A 16089-nucleotide genomic window follows, 5' to 3' on the forward strand; every position below is an offset into this window, starting at 1 on the left:
CACACAGAACAATGTTTATGTATTCTATTTGCAACTGAAATTCTGTGGATATGTGTGTGAAGGGAGTACACAGATGTCAAAATATTGCAAGGCAAAAGTAAGAGAAATTAAAGTGCTTAAATTTGAGGGAATGCAGTGCATGTTTGGAGGTGGTAAAGTGACAGAGATGCGAGGAAGTGCATTCGGGGAAGAATGAAAAGAGGATGCTGAAGAGGAAAGAGTGGTGGTCAGAGATGTGCAGATGGACAACATATGCAGAAAAAAAGAGGATACATATCTAACATAAAGCACACATAACGGAAGGCCAAAACTCCTTCCAGAGGCCTCCATGCTCTTTAATTCACATACTCACAGTTTCAGAATTGAAACATTTCCAATGTTAATTATTTAGAACAAATTGTTTTACTAATTTATCTTAAACAGCTAACACCCATTGACAAAACCAATTGTACTGACAGGCTCTAGGTGTATGTCTTTTGTTATGTCATTTATCTGTATACAATTACTTCTCAGAGAGAAACCAAAATACGTCAGGTGGCACACTATGGGAATCACAGACATTTATTTGGCATGTTCCTTTATAGAGAGGCCCCACTTTTTTCATTTGACTTAAAGACCTCTCTGCACATATTTCTATATGACCGGTTGCAGCCAGAAGCTGTGGGTGCTTCTTGAAGTCTGGTTAGAGCATCTTTTTCCAAAGTTAATGCTACATGCAGTGCAAGACACTGGGCAAGCATGCATTTTAAAGGGCTAAAGTTGTCATGCTGCACGATGTTCAGATTACAGTAACTGTTGAACATATTAATGCAGGAAGATATGGAGCAGTTTTCAATGTGTTTCAAGACTATAAGTTCCCATTGCTTTATAAGCCTTGCTTTATTGCTACATTCATTTGCTTTAAAATGCACCATTTGCCAAACTTTTTTTCATTTCTTTCTTGGGAGAGGGACTCACCCTGGACCCCAGGTTTGTCCATTGTACTTGTTCACATTGCTCGCTATATAAAAGCCATGCCCAACGTTTACGCCGCACCACTTTCAAATGTCACCAGTCGCCACCGGTTTCTACATCCATTTTAGGAATTGTTAGAAAAACACTCCCACACTGGAAGGGTGGTGGTGTTCTCCCAGACATACACTGTGGTAGCTTGGCTCGAGTGGTCAGGAATCAGGCTCCGTGCTAAGCATACGACATACCCATACAATAACCATGCGTGCATCCGTTCCAAAAACGACTCTACACCGTAAAAATTATGAAAATAGCTTTCTTTATCTTCTTTTTCTCTTAGTTGCTGATTAGATAAATAAATAACAATCACAATATACAAACTTTTTAAATAGTGCAGATCAAATAAATACTGGCTTAATGATTCAATAAATAGGGGTGATCATAAATAAGGAAGGCATAAATATAAGTGCAATACATACAGGCAATTAAATATTCTGAGGCAATAAATACTGTAAACCAATAAATATTGTGCATCAATAAATACTGTGGACCAATAAATACAGGGGAACAATAAATAGGTTAAATACAATAAATACAGTGCCTCCAATAAATAATTAAAAGCTGACAGTGACACTCATAGAATCAGATCACATTTGAATTCCTAAGGGCTGATTTGGCCCAGGCACAGCTTGTGGGGATGTGGAAGGCTTGAGGGTGTCTACTCCCTGGCTTGGACAAGGCTGAGGCCTAAACTGAGGTAGATCAAGGGGGGAATACCAGAGACCTGGCTCTCTCACTCTACACAACCCCTCTAAATTAGTCTCAGCTCACCCCTGGCACAGTCCAGCTGGTAGTCTCTTAGGATTCCACAGGGCCTTTGGCGCCCTCTATTCCACTTACTGCCCTTTTTCTGATGTTCCGACGCCGCTGGAGTCGTGTCGACGCCGTGAGGCGGATCCGGTTCGACGTCGGCGGCCTCGGCACAATGTCAGTTCCTGACGACGCCGTGAGGCGGATCCGGTTCGACGTCGGCGGCCTCGGCTCGATCTCGACCTCCGATTCGATGGCGTCGGGCAGTCTTTACTCGATGTCGACCTCAGGCGGCTCCGGTCCGATGGCGTCCTCAGCTTCGATGACGTCGGGCGGCCTTGGCTCGATGTCGACTTCCGGCGACTCCGGAGTGCGATCCTCACTCCCGACCTCCGGTGCTCCTCTCCTCAGGTTTCCGGCGACTCCGGAGTGCGACCTCCACTCCCGACCTCCGGCACGATTCTCTCAGGTTCCGGCGACTCCGGAGTGCGATCCTCACTCCCGATCTCCGGTACACTTCACCTCGGTCTCCGGCGACTCCGGAGGGCGGACTTCACTCCCCCGTCGACACCGCTCACTCGACCTTGGTTAACTTCCTCCTCGACCTCTGGTACACCTCACGTCCTCCGTCGGCGCCCTCTCACGATCTCTGGCGGCTCTGGGCGCGACGTCTGCTTCTCCAGTCAGCGCCGCTTCTCCACCTCATGCTCCAGGTCTCCAGGCTACTCGACGTCCGGCTCCAGGGAAACCAGTATCCAGGTCAGGATCTTACTGTTCTTGGTTTCTAAGGCCTGTTCCTGCTGTCCAGGTCCTTAAGATGGTTTTTCTTCTTTCTTCCCACACAGGGCTCCAGGCTGGGCTCAGTCAGTAGGGACTAGTATCACGGGTGGGTTTATGGACCCCACTCCAGGCACAAGTTTCCACCCCTGCTGCCTCACTCCTTCCTCCTTCAGGTTTCTGCTGCTCACTCTTCACCAGTCAGGTGCCAACTGCCAGCTCCAACTGCCAACTCTCTGTCTTAGCTTCCCAACATTCTAAACCGCCTCCAACGGTCACAGGGTTCTGGAATGTTCTGGAAGGTGCTAGTAGGTTCCAGTGGATGCTGGTGATGTCACAGGTGGCCACCATTTTGTGCTCCAGGCCCTCAGACAGAAGTTTCAGGGGTAGCTAAAATGGCTCCCTGAATCTGCAGCAACACGAAAAAGTCTGGTGGTTCCCAAAAAGGAAAAATTCAAACAGGGTTTGAGGCAAAAGTGGGACAAAATAAATAATGATGAGGAGGGACCACCCAAAGGGCTGACAGGTCTAACACGCGTCCCCCCCAGCTGAAAGTGGGGAGAGCTACCCAACCCCTTGGGAGTTCTCATCACTAAGGCGGAAATACCTTGAGAGACCGTCTGCATTGGCGTGGTCCACTCCAGGCCGATGTTCCACCTGAAAGTCCATTCCCTGTAGGGAAATAGACCACCTCAACAACTTGGGATTCTCTCCCTTCATTTGCATCAGCCAACGAAGGGGTCTGTGGTCGGTCTGAACCAGGAAGTGCGAGCCAAACAGGTATGGCCGCAACTTCTTCAGAGCCCATACCACTGCAAAGGCTTCACGCTCTATTGCACTCCACTTCTGTTCCCTGGGAAGTAGTCACCGGGATAGGAAGACCACGGGTTGATCCAGACCCTCTTCGTTGAGTTGCGATAACACTGCCCCAATGCCATGTTCTGATGCATCTGTCTGGACAATGAACTCCTTGGAAAAGTCTGGGGCCCTTAAGACCGGGGCCTCGCACATTGCTTTCTTCAATCTCACAAAGGCCTGCTGACAAGCCTCCGTCCAGACTACCCGTCGAGGTTGTTTCTTGGACGTGAGCTCCGTGAGGGGGGCTACGATGGTACCGTACCCCTTCACGAAGCGGCGGTAGTATCCCGTGAGGCCCAAAAATGCTCGGACCTCAGTCTGTGTCTTGGGGGGTTCCCAGGCCATGATGGCCTCGATCTTCGCCTGGAGGGGTTGCACCGCTCCCCTACCCACCAAGTGTCCAAGGTACACTACCGACCCCTGCCCGATCTGGCACTTGCTGGCCTTGATCGTCAATCCAGCTTGTCTCAGGGCCTGGAGAACAGCTTGCAGGTGACGCAAGTGATCCTCCCAGCTGTTACTGAAGACGGCTATGTCATCCAGATAAGCAGCAGAGAAACTCTCCATTCCGGTGAGGATCTGGTTTACCAGGCGCTGAAACGTGGCAGGTGCGTTCTTGAGCCCAAAGGGCATCACACAGAACTGGTAGTGGCCATTGGGCGTGGAGAAGGCTGACCTTTCCCTTGCTCCATCAGTCAAAGAGATCTGCCAGTACCCAGAAGTAAGGTCAAAGGTACTTAGATATTGGGCAGCTCCCAGCCGGTCAATCAATTCATCCGCCCTAGGGATCGGATGAGCATCAGTTTTGGTCACTGAATTCAGTCCCCGGTAGTCCACACAGAACCTCAGTTCCGGTTGGGCACCCGGTGGTGCAGCTTTTGGTACTAGTACCACCGGACTGGACCAGGGGCTGCTAGAAGGTTCGATCACTCCTAGCTCCAGCATCTTAGTGTGAGTCCGGTATTCCACCTCCTTCCAAGCGTTGTGCTCCATGTCATTCCCCAGCAGACAATCGACTGGCACGGCAGGGCTTACGGCAACTCGAAGTGAACCTGCAACCCCCCCCCATTCAAAGGGAACCTCGGCCACTGGATAGTGGCCTGTTCTGCCGTCAGCCATCGCGGCTGGGTGGAGTACATCGGGAATTACCTGCTCTGGAGACACCAGTTGGCTACGCACCATAGTCATACTGGCTCCTGTGTCTCTCAGAGCCTCCCCTCTTTGGCCGTTGATGGTGACCCACTGCCCATACTTTGCGGTATTTGCGGGCACCTGGATCTTAGGAACCATCTCCCGTTCTCCCAGGGACACTAAAGTGACACCCGCCCACTCCCTTCCCTTAGTTAAGGGCATCTCTTCCCCGAGCACTACACTAGCTACTCCGGGGGTCTTTCCTCCAATGGGAGGGGGTGGTCGTTTCAAGCACTTCGGATCTCCTTTATAGTATCCAACGCCACGGCACTCGTAGCAATGGACAACCCTTGGCTGCTGACTCTGGCCAGGATTAGGGTTTCTGGGTGGGTTAGCCCTAGGGGTGAATCCTGTTCCCTTTCCTTGGAAGTTATTTTGGGGGCCTTTGGAGAACTCCTTTTTCTTTTCCCCTCCCTCTTTCTTCTGGGGGGCGCCCTGTCCGGCCTTTTGAGTATCCCCTCCAGTCCCCCTTGTGGACACCCGGGTACTAGCCCAAATGTCCGCCTCCTCAGCAAGCTTCCGGGGATTGGTCAGCTTGCTATCCACCAGGTGTTGCCGCAGTTCAGGGAAACATTTCTCAAGCAGGTGTTCCTTCAGTACTAGGTCAAACAACCCCTCGTAGTTCCTCACTTCACTGCCCTGAATCCAACCCTCTAGTGCCTTCTTTGCATAGTCCAGGAAGTCCACCCAATTCTGTGTGCCCAGTTTGTGACTACCCCTGACCTTCTGTCTGTACTTTTCGGGTGTTAGTCCAAACTTCCTTATGAGCGCCAGTTTCATGGTGGGGTAGTGGGTCTGCTCATCCTCTTCGAGGGCCAATAAAGCATCCCTACCAGCTGGAGGCATGTACTTGTACAATCCCCCTCCCCAGTACTTCTCTGGAACCCCATGGGCCCTTAACGAGACCTCATAGGCCGCTAGCCACTTGGCGATATCATCACCCACCCCATAGCTAGCTACTATGTCCTTTGGCAGGTAGGGTTTGGGTTCCCTGGTGTACTCTCGTTCTTCGCTGCCACCGTTAGGTACAGGGTGTGCCCCGATTCTCAGGATCTGAAGATCTATCTCTTTCAGCCTTATCTCATGAGCCATCCTCTGTTCCTCTTTCTCTTTCTCCAGCCTTGCTAAGTCCCATGTGAGCTGTCTTTTCTCCCTCCGGTCTGTTAACTCCACTTCAGACAAGCCACCGCTAGAGGCACTGCTGCCCTTCCTGGAAAGTGTCCTGGGCCCCGCTGACAGGTTCCCCACCTCAGGTTGGTACAAACCAGCTCCCTCACTGTCGGGCTCTCTATCCCTGTCCTCCTCCTCAGCCTTGCTTTCTCGGCGTGCCTCCCCCCAAGCCCTTAAGCTGGTTTGGAGTGCACCCTTCTTTGCTCCTGGGGGACAATACACCCCCTCCCGCTGACAAAACTCCCTGAGTTGGGCCACAGTGTACGTTTCTAAATTCTCCAGTACAAACTCCATCTTGCCCACTCAGGTCAGAGGACAGTTATTTGCAGTAACTATGCAGGGGGGTACCTTATATAATACCTCCTCCCACCACCAGAGTAAATTTGGAAAAAACAAAAACCCACAATTAGGAAGGCCGCTTTGAGAAAACTCCCGGTGTAGGCCTATGGACTACCCACAGTTATTGTTGAGTATACGTAGGCACAGCTCTATCCCACCACTGAACACCAATTATGTTAGAAAAACACTCCCACACTGGAAGGGTGGTGGTGTTCTCCCAGACATACACTGTGGTAGCTTGGCTCGAGTGGTCAGGAATCAGGCTCCGTGCTAAGCATACGACATACCCATACAATAACCATGCGTGCATCCGTTCCAAAAACGACTCTACACCGTAAAAATTATGAAAATAGCTTTCTTTATCTTCTTTTTCTCTTAGTTGCTGATTAGATAAATAAATAACAATCACAATATACAAACTTTTTAAATAGTGCAGATCAAATAAATACTGGCTTAATGATTCAATAAATAGGGGTGATCATAAATAAGGAAGGCATAAATATAAGTGCAATACATACAGGCAATTAAATATTCTGAGGCAATAAATACTGTAAACCAATAAATATTGTGCATCTATAAATACTGTGGACCAATAAATACAGGGGAACAATAAATAGGTTAAATACAATAAATACAGTGCCTCCAATAAATAATTAAAAGCTGACAGTGACACTCATAGAATCAGATCACATTTGAATTCCTAAGGGCTGATTTGGCCCAGGCACAGCTTGTGGGGATGTGGAAGGCTTGAGGGTGTCTACTCCCTGGCTTGGACAAGGCTGAGGCCTAAACTGAGGTAGATCAAGGGGGGAATACCAGAGACCTGGCTCTCTCACTCTACACAACCCCTCTAAATTAGTCTCAGCTCACCCCTGGCACAGTCCAGCTGGTTCCAGCACCTCTCTAACCCCTAGAGTAGTCTCTTAGGATTCCACAGGGCCTTTGGCGCCCTCTATTCCACTTACTGCCCTTTTTCTGATGTTCCGACGCCGCTGGAGTCGTGTCGACGCCGTGAGGCGGATCCGGTTCGACGTCGGCGGCCTCGGCACAATGTCAGTTCCTGACGACGCCGTGAGGCGGATCCGGTTCGACGTCGGCGGCCTCGGCTCGATCTCGACCTCCGATTCGATGGCGTCGGGCAGTCTTTACTCGATGTCGACCTCGGGCGGCTCCGGTCCGATGGCGTCCTCAGCTTCGATGACGTCGGCCGGCCTTGGCTCGATGTCGACTTCCGGCGACTCCGGAGTGCGATCCTCACTCCCGACCTCCGGTGCTCCTCTCCTCAGGTTTCCGGCGACTCCGGAGTGCGACCTCCACTCCCGACCTCCGGCACGATTCTCTCAGGTTCCGGCGACTCCGGAGTGCGATCCTCACTCCCGATCTCCGGTACACTTCACCTCGGTCTCCGGCGACTCCGGAGGGCGGACTTCACTCCCCCGTCGACACCGCTCACTCGACCTTGGTTAACTTCCTCCTCGACCTCTGGTACACCTCACGTCCTCCGTCGGCGCCCTCTCACGATCTCTGGCGGCTCTGGGCACGACGTCTGCTTCTCCAGTCAGCGCCGCTTCTCCACCTCAGGCTCCAGGTCTCCAGGCTACTCGACGTCCGGCTCCAGGGAAACCAGTATCCAGGTCAGGATCTTACTGTTCTTGGTTTCTAAGGCCTGTTCCTGCTGTCCAGGTCCTTAAGATGGTTTTTCTTCTTTCTTCCCACACAGGGCTCCAGGCTGGGCTCAGTCAGTAGGGACTAGTATCACGGGTGGGTTTATGGACCCCACTCCAGGCACAAGTTTCCACCCCTGCTGCCTCACTCCTTCCTCCTTCAGGTTTCTGCTGCTCACTCTTCACCAGTCAGGTGCCAACTGCCAGCTCCAACTGCCAACTCTCTGTCTTAGCTTCCCAACATTCTAAACCGCCTCCAACGGTCACAGGGTTCTGGAATGTTCTGGAAGGTGCTAGTAGGTTCCAGTGGATGCTGGTGATGTCACAGGTGGCCACCATTTTGTGCTCCAGGCCCTCAGACAGAAGTTTCAGGGGTAGCTAAAATGGCTCCCTGAATCTGCAGCAACACGAAAAAGTCTGGTGGTTCCCAAAAAGGAAAAATTCAAACAGGGTTTGAGGCAAAAGTGGGACAAAATAAATAATGATGAGGAGGGACCACCCAAAGGGCTGACAGGTCTAACAGGAATCAAATGAAATGTTTACTTTTACGGCTGCAGCGTTAAAATGTGATGCTTTTGGCATAAAGGGTGTCAATGATCAAAGAGTGTGGGCCCACTGGTTTGGGTTGATGTCTTTTGCAAGATCTTGAAGCCATCAGTTACTGACTTGATAGGGGAGGGGCGAAGTAACATTCTCTGGATGGTGCAGGGTGGCAGGAAAGCTGTCTTACGTATATTTACAGAGAAGACATTGAAGGAAAAAAACATTAGGAGAGAAGCCACATGCTCACTAAGAAAGTCTTTAATTAACAGGGTGTACTACTGAAAATGCAGGGTAGACATCAGTGACTACACAACGTTATGAAATGTTATGCTTTCTTTGTGTGTGTCTTGTTCATCAAGTCCTGGTTTTACCCTATGGGACAGGGCGGTAAATCCGGGGGCGTGGTGTCAGAGCCTTAGAGCTCCTACGTACTGGAGGTAGCGTGATGAACCTTGAGTTTCAAGGTCAGGTCTCAAGAGGACACAGATGGTCATTGAAATACTCCCGTACTGAGATGCTTGGTTATGCCTTCCAACAGACATCTCCATGTATTTATATCATTCTTATAAATAATTATCAAGTGACATTGAACTGTATGGTGGCAAGAGAAAAAGTCAGAGGGCAATGCAGACAAAAGACTTAAAATTGACAAAGATGAGACTGGCCCCAAGAAAGACTGCATTACACCAGAGAGGAAGATTGAAATGCCTTCCCCCTTAATTAGCGACAATATTTATTTTGTAAAAATCAAAGCACCACTTTTCTGAGACGTTTCTACTGGCAGAGAGTTGTGTTCATAGTAAACTTGACACTATGCCATGAGGAATTAAAATCACATCTCAAATATTAGGGAAAACCTATTTAATAACAAGTCCACATATTCACACATGCTTTATATACCTTCTTGCTTTCTCACTACATTCTTTATTAAATTTTGCTTTTAAATGCAGCATTTGCTCCTTTTGTTAACATTTTCTCAGGGGTGCGGGGGTAGAAGCACTGAGAATATCCTTTGTTAGTAGGGCTCGCTTGCTTCGCTTGCTACTCATCCCCAACTTTTATGCCCTGCAACTTTGAAATGTCACCTGACGCCAAAGAGTTTTTCATCTGTCAGAACTATGCATTCTGTGACTTGTATGTCCATACATGTACCAGACCAAATGTAATAAAGTGTACCAGAATGAATAGTAATGCCATTTCAGAAAGGGGCTCTTACAGTTACAGGAACTGAGAAAGGGTGTGGCAAGTGTGCCAGAGAGAAACTTTGGGTAACCAGAAAATAGTGATGAAAGTGGAGAAAAAGTTACTTAAGAGAGAAAGAAAAGAGTGGCATGAAAAGAGAGTGACATGTAAAGAGGGTGACAGAGTAACACAACATTTTGCTAAATTATTGTATTGAAGTTTGAGTACTGGCAGGTCTGGCATTGTTTTGTGGCCCCGGGTACAGGCAGGTGGATCCCACATAGAAATGCAAAATGATCCAACTTTTGTCTTCTACCTCTTCTCTAGAATAATAATATTCTAGAATTCTTAGCCTTCTATATCATGTGTTCTTGGAAAAAGTGAGATATTGGACAATCCGGGTAAATATTGAAACCATGGAGGGCCATCGTATTTAAATATTCTAGTAATATGCTGCCTTCATCCAATGTGCGGTGCACATTTCAAATTCTGAGTTTTCCCCTGGAAATGATGAATTAAATGCAGTGTCTGCGTTTTCTACAGCAGATTTCACATGAATCAGAATTTACTAGATGTTTTAAGCCTTACAACATTGTTGAAGGGAAAAATGTTAGTTACAGTGTTCGCTGCAAATCTCAGCTTTCTGAAAGCTGTGGAAACTGGAATTTGTGCATAAACTGGAATCCACCCTGCCCTCAAACTGTACTCAGACCCAAATATGTCTGTATGTCTTCTGATCAAAGCAATTTTAGTACATTGTTTAATGTATTTTGTGATTTCATGCATCCTAATAGTAGGTTCAAGGTTTTTATTGGAGATTTAGATCTAACAACGAGATCTACAATATAGAAAGTTATATTCATTAATACAACTGTAATAAGAATTAAAAAGTTTAAAAAATGTATAACACATTAATTCATTAACTGGGCAATTTATCATCTCCATTGCAGCTTTTGCCATTGAAATACCATATTTATTTAAAAGCAGTTTTAATAATCTCTGTTGATACATTTTTAAGGCAGAACAAGCAAATGTAACATGTTCAATGGTCTGTATATCATTATAACATATGTTGCAAATGCTATCCTCTCTAATTACACTCTGCCATGAATTTGTCACTGTTTTTAGTGGTAAACATTTAAGTCTACGGATCATTATGCATCTTCACACTCTATGTTCCAGATTCCATTTAAAAAACACTTGAGGAACAGCTGTCTGACATGATTGAATAAATACTACAGAAACTCCATTATGCGCTACATATCTCCATATAATTTTCCATGGAGTCACTTTTTAGTTAAATATTAGTTATAAATGATCCAGTTTCCCTGGTAGGAGCAACACATTCCAAAGCCATAAGACTCCTTAAAGACTTTTCTTTAACATGTAATAGACAATGATACGATCGTAAAATAGCAGCCAGCCCTCTTATGAAAGCGCTCACCAATCTTAATTCCAACCTTAGGGCTTCTATTGAGATCATAAAATTTAAAGTGCAAATACTGCGAAAAATTTTCTCCTCAACCTTATGCATAAAGTGCCATTGATTGGAATTTATTGACTCTATAGCATTTAGAAGTGTTGGTGGAAACTTCATTATAGATACTGACAAGAGATGATTAAAGTGCCTGTGATCTGTTCCATAAAGTGCCTTTAGGGCATATCCATGGGAAAGTGCCTTATATGATACATGTCCAATATCTTTGCTGTCAGCCAAATTTGGTGACGTAATTCTTCCAGGGTAAAGGTAGGATTTTGCTGTTTATATGGCAGAATTAATATAACACCACTTATACTTTGCATATATTTGACACCCCTTTGGACGAAACCTCATGACCTTAGTTTTATTTATATTTACCTTCAGGAACTGAGCGTCTGAATATGATGACAGGATATCAAGGCGTCTCTGAAGGCCTTTAGGAGTCAGGTCTAGCAGGACGATATCAACCGCATAAAGGAGTGTGTCTAAAGGATAAAGAGCCTAATTTGGGGGCATCGCCAGGTCACTTACTCAATTACGGTAAGTAATCTGGCAAATCTGCCATATGTAGCTAAAAAAAGGAGGGGTTAATCAGTGGTGTAACACAGGCCCCCGCAGCCCCTGTAGAGCGGGGGGGGGGCAAGATCCAGGGGAACCCCCTCATCACAGTACTCAGGCCAGAGAGCTCCTTGCAGGGGGGCCCTCTCAAGCTTCAGACTATTTCTGGTAGAGATTTCTGGAGTCATACCCAGCCTACCTTCTAACATAAAATGACACCAGGTAGCGGTGTGAAGTGAACAATAATGAGTTTTAGAAGACACCCTGGCATTTCCATGGCACTCAACTTCCTCCAAAGGGTCTGCCTGTCTACTTGATCAAAAGCAGTTGAATAGTCAATATAGGTTGCATAGAAGGGCATCCTCCTCCGTTTCACATGTTTCTCCAATACAAGGTGTATTACAGTTATATTATCCAAAGTAGAGTGGCCTGCTCTAAACTAAGGGTGGGCGTAGTGGGCGTAGTGGGGCTACGTGAAGCAGCACGTAGTGTGCCCAAATCTACGCACACTACGCGCTTCGCGTAGCCCCACTACGTGCCACCCACCTCCCGCCCGCCCTCCTTTTAAATAATATCAGCAATGTAAAATAAATTAAAGTAAAGCGACTTACCGTAAGCGCGGCGTCTCCGGGGCTCCCTCTTCTTCGTTTCTAATTTCTTCTGACAAATGCGCATGCGCGGACGCCCGCGCATGCGCATTTCTCGCAAGAAATGCGCATGCGCGTGTGTCCGCGCATGCGCATTTGCCAGAAGAAATTAGAAACGAGAAAGAGGGAGCCCCGGAGACGCCGCGCTTACGGTAAGTCGCTTTACTTTAATTTATTTTTCATTGCTGATATTATTAAAAGGAGGGCAGGCGGGAGGTGGGTGGCGGGTGGCAAGCAGCTACGCTTCGCCCTCGGCGTGTGCGTAGCGCTGCCCTGCTTCGCCTACTTCGGAAAGTGCGAAGCAGGCAGCGCTACGTACACTACGTGGGCGAAGCGTAGTGCTACGCCCGGGGTTACTCTAAACCATGCCTGCTCCAATGTCATAACATTTTTTTCCTCCACCCATTCAAATAGGTTAGATAACACAAATTTAGAAAAATAACTTTCCTGTGGCGTCCAACAGGGCAATCTGTCTATAATTTCTAGGTATGTTTAAGGGGCCTTTTTTATGTAGCAGCAAGATTAAACAGCCCCTCCAAGAGCTAGAGACCACTCCTGTATCATAACAGTAGGTGAACAGTGCCAACAAGTAGGAGGCCCATAGATGCAGGTAGTGGTTAATTTGTAAACGAAAAAAGTGCCGGCCTTCGTCAGGAGGCTGCTTGCAACAGCCCATTTCTGCTGTAAGCGCTGCCTAAAACAAATCTCCCATGCCGTCCAAAAATGAATGAGACTGTGCTCCTGTACCTTTGAGTCGAGTTCATGCTATAAGCGCTGATGTTCATGATTAAGTGCCGGTGCTGAGCAGCGGAAACCAACGGCTCAAATTAAGCACTGGGTCCAGGTCACATTTTATAACAGTAATAGGTAATTGATCAGGGCCTCTTGCACCAGTTTTCCTGGCATCCTTAAGGTAATGCAACACCTACTCTCTAGAAGGAGGGGAAAGGGTAGAACATCTCCCAGCTGATATCTCTTCTAGGGACTCCAAAGCACTGTTGCTATTCATCCCATAATTCAAAGCACAGAGAGAAATGTGATATGTTTATTATATTCATGGAGTGTAAAATGTGTGTATGCCACCCTCAAGGGAGTTGTTTGCCTCAATGCTAGAGGTGGGTGAGCCACCAAAATAACTGTGAGAGCCGAACTCTGGCTCTGAGAGCCCCTGCACGAGCCTAGCCTTGAAAATGTCTGGTATGTAAATAACGGAATTAACATAATGTTAGAGAATGATAAGGTGTCTTTAATATTCTCAAAACTGTATTTCTGTACCTGCAGAATGGTTGCACCATAGCACATAAGATAATATATCTACATTGAGAAGTGTTTAGTGAAATTAAGTGTTTTTAAACATGCTCTGAGAAACATCTCTGCCCCGCCCTGATGACAATGTTATTAGTGAACTAAAAGGCAAGTCACGTGGAGGAGAGGATGTGGCCTAACGGCTAGGGCGGTTGACCTCAGAACTGGGGAACCGGGTTTAAGTCTCAGCAGGGACGCTCAACATTCTGCGATTCTGGAGAAATCACTTAATCTCCCCGTGCCTAACAAAAACAAGCATTTGCAATGCAATAGGTCTCGCATTATAAAAGTGTGAGCAGTTGGCATTGCTAATAATAATGCATCACTAGCTATTGGCATTGTAAATGATAATGGCATTTATTCATGTGTTTGTTTTATAAAATAGATAAAAAAGGCATTGTCATGAACAATGCCAATAGCTTAAACTTTTGCAAATGTGAGACCTATTGCATTGCAAATGCTTGTCTTTGTTTGCTGGAGTTATCCACAATCGTCGGCCCACGCATCCTTGTCATTGACATCATCAGATACGTCATCCTCAATGGAGATCACCCAAATACTGATTTTAATATAATTTCTCTTTGGGCTTTTAAACGTGTTTCTGTCTGCTGAGGAATGTAGATATTTATTTTTCCTACTATAATGTTATGAGTGCACATTGGTATTACTGTCTGCAGGCCTGCGGTGTTGGTGCCAACGTGAGAAACATTTAAACAGTGTCACAACGCGTTTGTAGATCGCCTCAATGTTGGCAATCTTTATTACAGCTGGGATTTTGGTGGTTTTTTTTAGGTCTGCACAAATGTGCTTTTTTTCCAACCTTTGCAAAAGTTTGTAGCAACGTTCAATGAGATACACCAACTCGAAGTGGGACACCAACACGTTCTACTTTTTTCACTCAATTAAAGATTTATAAAGTGCAACAAATCACCTGTGAGGGTCTCAAGGAGCTAGAATGGCCAGTTGCTTGGTGGTCATCTGCAATCTTCAAATTGACAAAATCTTCAGCAAAGTTCTGAAGTTGAACATCCACACCATAATAATCCACATTTGTAAAGCGTGAACAATCACCCGTAAGGGTTTCTAGGCGCTGGGGGCCGTCGGGAAGATGAAGCAAGCTATTGCCCAGAGTCACATGGTGCTGGGCTAATCTGCCGCCGGGGATCGAACCGTGATCCCCAGATTCCGGAGTCAGTCGCCCTGGCCGCGGCGCCACACCTCTTCCCTTCCCATAAGAACGCCCTCACTACATAATTTGTCTATCGCACTCTGTGACAACTATTTAAAGGGGCCCCATTTCCATACTTCCACTGGGGGATCATCGAATGTCAGCATAAACTCTGGCCTTTCTCACACACATTTGGGAACTGGCTTTGGCATTAAGCCAAACCCTGCTTACAATTATACCGCTGCAACTACATTAGGTGCACTCTCCTTATCTTGTATTACAAGGAGTGATACTTGCATCCCACACTTCTGTGATGTAACTTTCACCACGTGCAACCACACTGGTCTCCAAGATTTGCTATATTTCCATGCTGCGCGCCCACCCATGTTCACACAGTAACTATATGCTGTATATGACTAAGAGGTTATAAGAGAAGTCATCGGAGATGCCATCAATGATGTCATTTAACACGAAATGATTGATGTAATGTGAGGTAATAAGCAATGCATGGCAGGGCTGCAAGTTTTGGTTAGCTCAGTGAACTATAACTGCTGAATTTCAGTGTTTTTTGTTTTTAAATGTTAGTTTTATTTTGACATCTAATTATGACATCACTTTAACCTTTCTTTTTTATGTGAATCAATATATAGTGTGTAAATAAAATATCACGCTGTCATAATTTTTCAGATATCAATAAGATCATGCATAAAGCAAGAGGCTGAGTCTGTGGTATCAGATTCATAAAGGGCTTTATTCCAATAACTCGAGTCAAAGGGAGAATATTTCCATCACCAAAAAGGATCTGGACGGGGCTGAAAAGTATTCTCAATATTCTCAAAACATTATTCACAGAGTACAGTATATATACATTTCTCAATTGTACGTAAGCAAGAGAGCAAGAGAGAATGAGATAAGAGCATGTGGGCGTGTAAGTAGGCGTGAAGGTGGGCGTCCATGTGGGCGTCCACTTGATGATAATGGGTAAATTGTCATGTGTGGGTGGATACCTGGAGATGATTTCGCAATGTCAGCAGAAATACTTGGCAGAGATGCGCGCGCAGCAGCATGACGTGTGATAGACGTGCAACTAGAGGGAGAAAGGGACTTGACATTTAGCTCTACATGTGGAGACAAAAGTCTGGGGTTATGTCAACCTAATCCCAAATCATATCTAATATCCTATGTTTAAAGAACTGTGTTATCCACAAGGGAAGGGCTCTCGGACAAAATCTATTCTATACTGACTGAGTGCGTGTACAAGCGTCTAAGTGTCTATATGAGATGCAAGGGGCAGAAACTTTCCATGGTAACAGGGCTATGAATTACTTGCATGAAGACAGAGAAGCCGGGCCTTTTGCTTGGTAACTGGAAGAATGTTTACTTAAACTACTAGGCAGGAATGCATCGGCTGAGGGGGAAGCAGATAATTCGAAGGTGAAATACAGT

The 16089-nt window shown here is 46.5% G+C and overlaps 1 protein-coding gene across 3 annotated transcripts in view; it reads left to right on the forward strand.

The window, feature by feature from the left end:
• Window positions 1-16089, forward strand: part of LOC146868496 (ectonucleoside triphosphate diphosphohydrolase 8-like) — a 539122-nt gene that overhangs the window by 188961 nt on the left and 334072 nt on the right. The window contains exon 2 of one of the 3 annotated variants that reach the window (XM_085610629.1): window positions 11350-11505. The exons of the other annotated variants lie outside the window; for them this stretch is intronic. The gene's annotated coding sequence lies outside the window, so the exon portion shown is untranslated. The remainder of the gene's footprint in view (window positions 1-11349; window positions 11506-16089) is intronic. 3 annotated transcript variants of the gene reach the window in all.

Source organism: Triturus cristatus, chromosome 1_2 (genome assembly GCF_964204655.1).
Source record: "Triturus cristatus chromosome 1_2, aTriCri1.1, whole genome shotgun sequence".
Classification (NCBI taxonomy): Eukaryota; Metazoa; Chordata; class Amphibia; order Caudata; family Salamandridae; genus Triturus; species Triturus cristatus.